Source organism: Rhodnius prolixus, unplaced genomic scaffold (assembly GCF_049639745.1).
Source record: "Rhodnius prolixus isolate KJV_2025 unplaced genomic scaffold, Rpr scaffold_13, whole genome shotgun sequence".
Lineage (NCBI taxonomy): Eukaryota > Metazoa > Arthropoda > Insecta > Hemiptera > Reduviidae > Rhodnius > Rhodnius prolixus.
The window spans coordinates 3,613,211-3,623,199 of NW_027411583.1; positions in this window are offsets into that span (position 1 = coordinate 3,613,211).

A 9,989-nucleotide genomic window follows, 5' to 3' on the forward strand; every position below is an offset into this window, starting at 1 on the left:
AAGATTAGAGTAGTTAATTGTAACATTAGTGCAACCTAGTGGAACTTTAGTGTACATCAGTGGTGCATTACCACCCTAATATTTCACTCAGATATGTAACTACCAGATTTGCAGCAACAAATTTAACAGGTCACTTTCCGAGGCGATTCATGGGTAAGGGCCCTCAATCGTTCGCATCACTCCCCTGTTGAACTTTGAAACAGAACACCTATTTGGGTGTCTCCGTCAGGTTGATACAACACTTTATCGTTATTAAATCTTAGGCTTTTAGTTAATACAGTTATCTATCACCATCTGGTTGATACATTTTTCTGTTGCTAGCTATTAGGCAATTAGTAATTAAGAATTCGGTGTCTCCGTCAGGTTGATACAACTTTATCGTTATTAAATCTTACGCGTTTAGTTAACAAAGTGTTAACTAAAGTGTCACCATCTGATTGATACATTTTTCTGTTTCTGGCTATTATGCATTAAGTTTTTAAGACTAAAGTATCACCGTCAAGTTGATACACACTTTTCTGTTATTGGATATGACGTGTTTACGTATTAAGATTAGGGTATCACCATTTAGGATTAAAGTATCATCGTCAGGTTGATGCACACTTTTCCGATATTGAACTTTTCGCGTTTAGTTTTTAAGATTAGGATTTCAACGTAAGTTTGATACAACAGTTTTCAGTTACTGGCTTTTTTGCATTTAATAATTAAGATTTGGGTATCACCGTCAGGTTGATTCTACACTTTATCGTTAAAACATATTACGCGTTTAGTTAATAAATCTATGTATAACCATCAGGTTGATACATGTTTTATTCCTGGCTAATATGCATTTTGTAATTAAGAATAGGGTATCACCGTCAGGTTGATACAACACTTTATCGTTATTAAATATTACGCGATGTGATAATAAGATTATGTATCACCATCAGGTTGATACATTTTTCTTTTTCTGCTTATTGTGCATTTAGTAATTAAAGTTAGGGTATCTCCGTTATGTTGATACAAAACTATATCGTTATTAAATATTACGCGTTTAGATATTAAGATTAGGTATCACCATCAGATTGATACATGTTTTATTCCTGGCTAATATGCATTTTGTAATTAAGAATTGGATATCACCTTCAGTTTGATACATTTTTCGGTTGCTGGCTTTTATGCATTTAATAATTAAGATTAGGGTATCACCGTCAGGTTGATTCAACACTTTATCGTTATTAAATATTACGCGTTAAGTTAATAAAATTATGTATAACCATTAGGTTGATACATTTTTCTGTTGCTGTCTATAATGCATTTATTTATTAAGATTAGGGTATCACCGTCATGTTGATACAACATATTATCGTAATTAAACAATACGCGTTTAGTTAATAGAATTATGTATAACTATCAGGTTGATACATTTTTCTGTTGCTGGCTTTTATGTATTTATTTATTAAGATTAAGTTATCGCCGTAAGGTTGATACAACACTTTATTGTTATTAAATAGTACGAGTTTAGATATTAAGATTAAAGTATTTCCGTTTAGGATTAATGTATCACCGTCAGGTTGATGGACACTTTTCCGATATTGAACTTCTTGCGTTTAGTTTTTAAGATTAGGATGTCACCGTAAGTTTGATACAACAATTTTCAGTTTCTCTCTAATATGCGTTTAGTTATTAGGATTAGGGTAGCACCTTCAGTTTGATACATATTTCTGTTGCTGGCTTTTATGCATTTAGTAATTAAGATTAGCGTATCACCGTCAGGTTGATTCAACACTTTATCGTTATTAAATATTACGCGTTTAGTTAATAAAATTATGTATAACCATTAGGTTGATACATTTTTCTGTTGCTGTCTAGAATGCATTTATTTATTAAGATTAGGGTATCGCCGTAAGGTTGATACAACACTTTATCGTTATTAAATATTACGTGTTTAGTTAGTTGGTCTATGTATCACCATCAGAATGATACATTTTTCTTTTTCTCCTTATTATGTATTTAGTAATTAAGGTTAGGGTATCACCGACATGTTGATACAAAACTTTATCGTTATAAAATATTACGCGGTTAGATATTAAGATTAGGTATCACAGTCAGATTTACATTTTTCTGTTGATAGCTAGTAGGCAATTAATTATTAATTCTCGGGGATCACCGTCAGGTTGATACAACACTTTAACGTTATTAAATATTAGGCGTTTAGTTAATAAAGTTATCTATCACCATCTGGTTGATACATTTTTCTGTTGCTAGCTATTAGGCAATTAGTAATTAAGAATTCGGTGTCTCCGTCAGGTTGATACAACACTTTATCGTTATTAAATCTTACGCGTTTAGTTAACAAAGTTATCTATCACTATTTGGTTGATAAATTTTTCTATTTCTGGCTATTATGCATTTAGTTATTAAGACGAAACTATCACCGTCATGTTGATACACACTTTTCTGTTATTGTATATGACGTGTTTAAGTATTAATATTAGGGTATCACCGTTTAGGATTAATGTATCACCGTCAGGTTGATGCACACTTTTCCGATATTGAACTTCTTGCGTTTAGTTTTTAAGATTAGGATGTCACCGTAAGTTTGATACAACAATTTTCAGTTTCTGGCTAATACGCGTTTAGTTATTAGGATTAGGGTAACACCCACAGGTTGAGAACACATTTTTCCGTAATGAAATATGACGCGTATAGGTATTATGTTTCGGGTGTCACCATGAGGTTTACACAATAGTATTTTGTTGCTGCCTACTACGCGTTTAATTATTAAGATTAAGGTATCAACATCAGGTTAATGCACACTGTTCCGTTATTGAACTTGACGCGTTGAGTTATTAAGACTAGGATATCACCGTAAGTTTGATACAACAGTTTTCTGTTGCTGTCTAACACGCAATTAGTTATTAAGACTATAGTATCACCGACAGCTTGATACACTTCTTTCCGTTATTAAACTTGACACGATTAGTTATTAGGATTAGGGAATCACCGTTTAAGATTGAAGTATCGCCGTCAGGTTAATGCACACTTTTCCGATATTGAACTTGACGCGTTTAGTTATTAAGTTTAGGAGGACACCGTAAGTTTGATACAACAATTTTCTGTTGCAGGCTAATAAGCAAATACTTATTAAGATTAGAGTATCACCGTCAGGTTGTTACACTTCTTTCCGTTAGTGATCTTGACGCGTATAGTTATTATGATTAGGGTATCACCGTATAGGATTAAAGTATCGCCGTCAGGATGATGCACACTTTTCCGACATTGAACTTGACGCGTTTAGTTATTAAGATTAGGAGGTTACCGTAAGTTTGATAAACAGTTTTCTGTTGCTGGCTAATACCCATTTAGTTATTAGGATTAGGGTATCACCCACAGGTTGATACACACTTTTCCGTAATGAAATATGACGCGTTTAGGTATTAAGTTTCGGGTATCACTATGAGGTTTACACAACAGTATTTTGTTGTTGGCTACTATGCGTTTAATTATTAAGATCAAGGTATCAACGTCAGGTTGATACACACTTTTCCGTTATTAAATATGACGCGTTTATTACGTACTAAGATTAGGGTATCACCATAAGGTTGATACAAAGTATTTTGTTGCTGGCTAATTCACATTTAGTTATTAAGACTAATGTATCACCGTCAGGTTGATACACTTCTTTCCGTTATTGATCTTGACCCGTTTTGGTATTAAGATTATGGTATCACAGTTTAGGATTAAAGTATCGTTGTCAGGTTGATGCACACTTTCCCGATATTGAACTTGAGGCGTTTAGTTATTAAGATTAGCATATCACCGTAAGTTTAATACAATAGTTTTCTCTTGCTGGCTAATACGCGTTTAGTTATTATGATTAGGGTATCACCCACAGGTTGATACACACTTTTCCGTAATGATATATGACGCGTTTATTAGGTATTAAGATTAGTGTATCACCATAAGGTTGATACAGCAGTATTTTGTTGCTGGCTAATTCACATTTAGTTATTCTGATTAGGATATCACCGTAAGGTTTATAGAACAATATTTAGTTGCTGGCTACTACGCATTTAGTTATTAAGATTAAGGTATCAACATCAGGTTAATGCACACTTTTCCGTTATTGAACTTGACGCGTTGAGTTATTAAGATTAGGATATCACCGTAAGTTTGATACAACAGTTTTCTGTTGCTGTCTAACACGCAATTAGTTATTAAGACTATAGTATCACCGACAGCTTGATACAATTCTTTCCGTTATTAAACTTGACACGATTAGTTAGTAGGATTAGGGGATCACCGTTTAAGATTGGAGTATCGCCGTCAGGTTAATGCACACTTTTCCGATATTGAACTTGACGCGTTTAGTTATTAAGATTAGGAGGTTACCGTAAGTTTGATAAACCGTTTTCTGTTGCTGTCTAACACGCATTTAGTTATTAAGACTATAATATCACCGACAGCTTGATACACTTCTTTCCGTTATTAAACTTGACACGACTGGTTATTAGGATTAGGGAATCACCGTTTAAGATTGAAGTATCGCCGTCAGGTTAATGCACACTTTTCCGATATTGAACTTGACGCGTTTAGTTATTAAGTTTAGGAGGACACCGTAAGTTTGATACAACAATTTTCTGTTGCTGCCTAATAAGCATTTAGTTATTAAGATTAGAGTATCCCGTCAGGTTGTTACACTTTTTTCCGTTATTGATCTTGACGCGTATAGTTATTATGATTAGGGTATCACCGTATAGGACTAAAGTATCGCCGTCAGGTTGATGCACACTTTTCCGTTATTAAATATGACGCGTTTACTAGGTATTAAGATTAGGGTATCACCATAAGGTTGATACAACAGTATTTTGTTGCTGGCTAATTCACATTTAGTTATTCTGATTAGGGTATCACCGTTAGGTGTATAGAACAATATTTAGTTGCTGGCTACTACGCATTTAGTTATTAAGATTAAGGTATCAACGTCTGGTTGATACACACTTTCCGTTATTAAATATTTGGCGTTTAGGTATTAAGATTAGGGTATTACAGTTTAAGATTAATGTATCACCGACAAATTGATGCACACTTTTCCGATATTGAACTTGACCCGTTTAGTTATTAAGATTAGGATATCTCCGTAAGTTTTATACAACAGTTTTCTCTTGCTGGCTAATACGCATTTAGTTATTAAGACTAATGTATCACCGTCAGGTTGATACACTTCTTTCCGTTATTGATCTTGACGCGTTTAGGTATTAAGATTATGGTATCACCGTTTAGGATTAAAGTATCGTTGTCAGGTTGATGCACACTTTCCCGATATCGAACTTGAGGCGTTTAGTTTTTAAGGTTAGGTGGTTACCGTAAGTTAGATACAACTGTTTTCTGTTGCTGGCTAATGCGCATTTATTATGAGTAAGGTATCACCGTCAAATTGATACAAAAGTTTTCTGTTGCTGTCTAATACGCGTTTAGTTATTATGATTAGGGTATCACCATAAGGTTGATACAACAGTATTTTGTTGCTGGCTAATACGCATTCAGTTATTAAGATTAGGTTATCACCGGTAGGTTGATGCCCACTTTTCCGATATTGAAGTGGACGCGTTTAGTTATTAAGATAATGATGTCACTGTAAGTTTGATCCAACAGTTTTCTGTGGCTGGCTAATACGCATTTATTTATTAAGACTAAAGTATCACCGTCAGGTTAATGAACAGTTTTTCGATATTGAACTTCTCGCGTTTTATTTTTAAGATTAGGTTGTCACCGTAAGTTTGATACAACTGTTATCTGTTGCTGGCTAATTCGCGTTTAGTTAATAAGATTAAGGTAATACTGTCTGGTTGATACACACTTTTTTGTTATTGTATATGATGCGTTTAGGTATTTAGATTACGGTATCATCGTCAGGTTGATACAAACATTTCCGTTGTTGAACTTTACGTTTTTAGTTATTATGTTTAGGGTGTCACCGCAAAGTTTTTTTTTTTTTTTTTAACGCCAAGCCGTTGGTGCTCAGTCCATTCGGCTTCTGGCAGCCCAATATAATCCGCAAAGTTGATACAACAGTTTTCTGATCTGGCAATGCGTTGAGCTAATAAATTACGGTATCATTGTCAGGTTGATACGCACATTTCTGTCATTAAATAGGACGCGTTTAGTTACCAAGATTGCGGTATCACTGTCAGGTTTATACAACATATTTCTGTGGCAGGTTATTTACGCTAATTGTTATTAAGATTGGACTTCCACGGTCTGGTTCCGAGGAGGATTAAGACGCGTTTAGTATTTTAAATTAGGTATCTCCATCTGACTGATGAATCTCTTTTCTTTTACTGGTTGTTGCAGATTTAGTAGGGAAGATTCTGGGGTGACTATCAGGTTTATTCTACCTTTTTCAGTTTCGATTTGATTCCCTTTTAGTTTGAATTATTAAGGTATCTCCATCAGATTCGTTCAATATTTTTTTTTTCTGCTGGTTTTGAAGTTTGTAGTTGGTAATTTCACTATTTTGATCATATAATTTTTCTTATTAGGCGAGTAATTATTTTTGTGGTGGTTTTAATGTTTTTACATTCTTTTGTGTTGCTGTGTTAGCTATGTAACATAGAGTTTACAGGGTATATTAAATCCGGATGGTAGTAATTTCTGCATTAATGGTATTTTACTTCTAACTTGCCCCGTAATATTATGGTGGTACCTTTCCGATTCTGGAGGACAATCTAACACTGGCTTCATTAATAAAAAAGATTGCTTTAAAAGTTCTTTAAATAAGAACTTTATGTTCTTTTAATAATTACGTTGTATGTTGATAGATGCAATAAACGCTGGACTCTGTTGAAACGATTAGCTTTATGTTTATGAGTCAAGAAAAGCATCTATGTGTGTATAAATTTTTTTATTAATTTTGGGACTTCGTGATTTTTGTAGACTAATTAAATTCTCTTTTATCTTACAGTGGAAGATTATTGCATATTAGTGTAACACTAGTGCACCTTAGATAATACTAGTCTAATATGTAGAATATTAGTGCACATTAATGAAACATAGGTGCTCTTTTCGTGATCTTTAGTGCACATTACTGGAGCATTAGTGCATCTTAGTAAAATTCTATTGCACACTAGTGGAACTATAGAGCAAATTAATGATTTTAGAGTTGTAAAGTTGAACATAAGTGCATATTACGAAATATCAGTGCACATTAATGGAAGATTCCTGCTTTTAAGAGATCATTAGTGCACATTTTTGTAACATTAGTGCATGTTAATAGTGTACTGGTGTAATTTAGAGCACATTAATGATTATTAGGGTAGTTGAGTTGAACATTAATGTATTATTAGTGAAATTTCAGTGCACATTATTAGTATATACCTGCTCTTTAAGAGATCATTAGTGCACATTATAGTAACATTAGTGGAAGTGTAGTGCACATTGATGAAGATTAGACGGTTAGAAGACACACTAATTGTAACTTAAGTGCAAACTAGTTGAACTTTAGTGCACATGAGTGGAGCATTAATACTCTAATATTTCACTATGAGATGTAACTACTAGATTTGCCCAGCACCAGATTTAACAGGTCACATTACGATGGTATTCATGAGTAAGGGCCCGCAAACGTTCACGTCTTGTCTCTGTTTAACTCCCTAGCTAACCAGCTAGTTTTGGTATCACATTGTTTGTTCGGTTTCTTCCAAGATAAGTTATCTATTTTACTTTATTTAGTGTATTTTAATGTTGGTATATTCGTGTTTCACCGTGAGGTAGATAAAAATCTTTTCTGTAAATATATAGGATGCGCGTCATATTTAATCTTAGGTGAACTCCATCAGGTTGATACTACATTTTTCAGTTTATACAGGATTCATATTTTTTTGGCTATTTCCTATTTATCGCTTGGTTTATTGTCTATTGCTTGAACGAGCCCAAGATTACTTCTGAAGCTTTTTTTCCCAAGCGCGGTTCTTCACAAATAACGTATCCTGTATTCTGCCATTCCTGCTATTTGTCCATTACCCTACCCATACTCCGTACAATCGTATTCCTTGACGGGTCCAAAGCTGGTTTTCTCTTTCCCCCTCTGTACATCGCAGGTAATGCATTTCCATTGTTAATGAGATTTGCTACTACGCCTGCTTAATAGAGGATGAAAACCAGTTGGAATGCGATATTAAAGGCAGGATGGCATTTTGGGGGGCAAAAATCTGAGCTCTACCACCCCGAGGTGCCCCCCGGACAACTGCTCCCCGGAGCAAGCTAACAGAGCCAGTACCACTTCCTTTAAGTATTCTGAGTGGACATTTGTTGAGAATGAAGACTCAGGTTAGCAGTAGTCCAATAGTATTCTGGCAGCTGCGCAAGTCTGACTGCCCACACCATTTCTGAAATTCTATGGCACCGCAAGAAACCTTCAGCCGTGTTGAATTAGCTACGTGTACTTCTCAGTAGATAGGTATCCCAGTTACCATTTCTCGTCATCTTGATAAGGTCGTCCCCCAACCCAAATCATTATTAAGTAGGTTAGTGAAGAAGTTTTTACGATTTTATCGTTTATTAAAGTAGTTTTAGTTTTCAATTTCTACGGCAATTAGTGGTTGTTCCATCTACTGCGATCTGTCAGATGTTCTCAGCTGAATTCGTATATACGTTCAAGTAACTACGTTAGGATGACGCTATATTCAGAACTAGAAGAAATGTATAGCTCAGTGTTACACATTATCATCATCATTTACTTGATTATAAAAATTAGTTAGTCTAGGGACCTGATTAATAACTAACCGTCAGTCAGGTTAAATTCCAAGAATTTACGTTGGAGGGACACCCACATTCTCTCGCTCAAATACTGCTTCATACATTTTTCGAAGAAAGTGATTTTCTTTCCTGATTTAGGGCTACTTCTATTTCTTAAAACACTTCTAAATTTACCCCGCATGGAGCGGCTGATGCATGCAGTCGCTTTGGGGAGTAGCGACCCCACGGGTACCACAGCTCAGTACACCATGCACCCAAAACAAAACATTTTTACTGCCAGTTTTACGCGTTTAGATTTAATATTAGTGTAGCTGTAGCACATTGATACCGCACTTTTTTAGTTTAGATGTTATTAAAGGGTCACCATCAGGATGATACCACTCTCTATTTATGCCAGCGTTACGCGTTTAGATATAATGTTAGTTGATGATAGTGTATCTCCAGCAGGTTGATACAGCCCTTTTTTTGCGAGTTTAGATATTATCAAGGTGTCACCATCAGGATGATACCACTCTGTATTTATGCCAGCTTTACGCGTTTAGATATAATGTAGTGTATCACCAGCAGGTTGATACAACCATTTCTTATTGCGAGTTTAAATATTATTAAGGTGTCACCATCAGGATGATACCACTCTCTATTTATGCCAGCGTTACGCGTTTAGATATAATGTTAGTTGATGATAGTGTACCTCCAGCAGGTTGATACAGCCCTTTTTTTGCGAGTTTAGACATTATCAAGGTGTCACCATCAGGATGATACCACTCTCTATTTATGCCAGCGTTACGCGTTTAGATATCATGTTAGTTGATGATAGTGTATCTCCAGCAGGTTGATACAACCCTTTTTTGCGAGTTTAGACATTATCAAGGTGTCACCATCAGGATGATACCACTCTGTATTTATGCCAGCGTTACGCGTTTAGATATAATGTAGTGTATCACCAGCAGGTTGATACAACCATTTCTTATTGCGAGTTTAGATATTATTAAGTTGTCACCTTCAGGATGATACCACTCTGTATTTATGCCAGCGTTACGCGGTTAGATATAATGTTAGTTAATGTTACTGCATCACCAGCAGGTTGATACAGCCCTTTTTTGCGAGTTTAGACATTATCAAGGTGTCACCATCAGGATGATACCACTCTGTATTTATGCCAGCGTCACGCGTTTAGATATAATGTTAGTGTATCACCAGCAGGTTGATACAGCCCTTTTTTGCGAGTTTAGACATTATCAAGGTGTCAC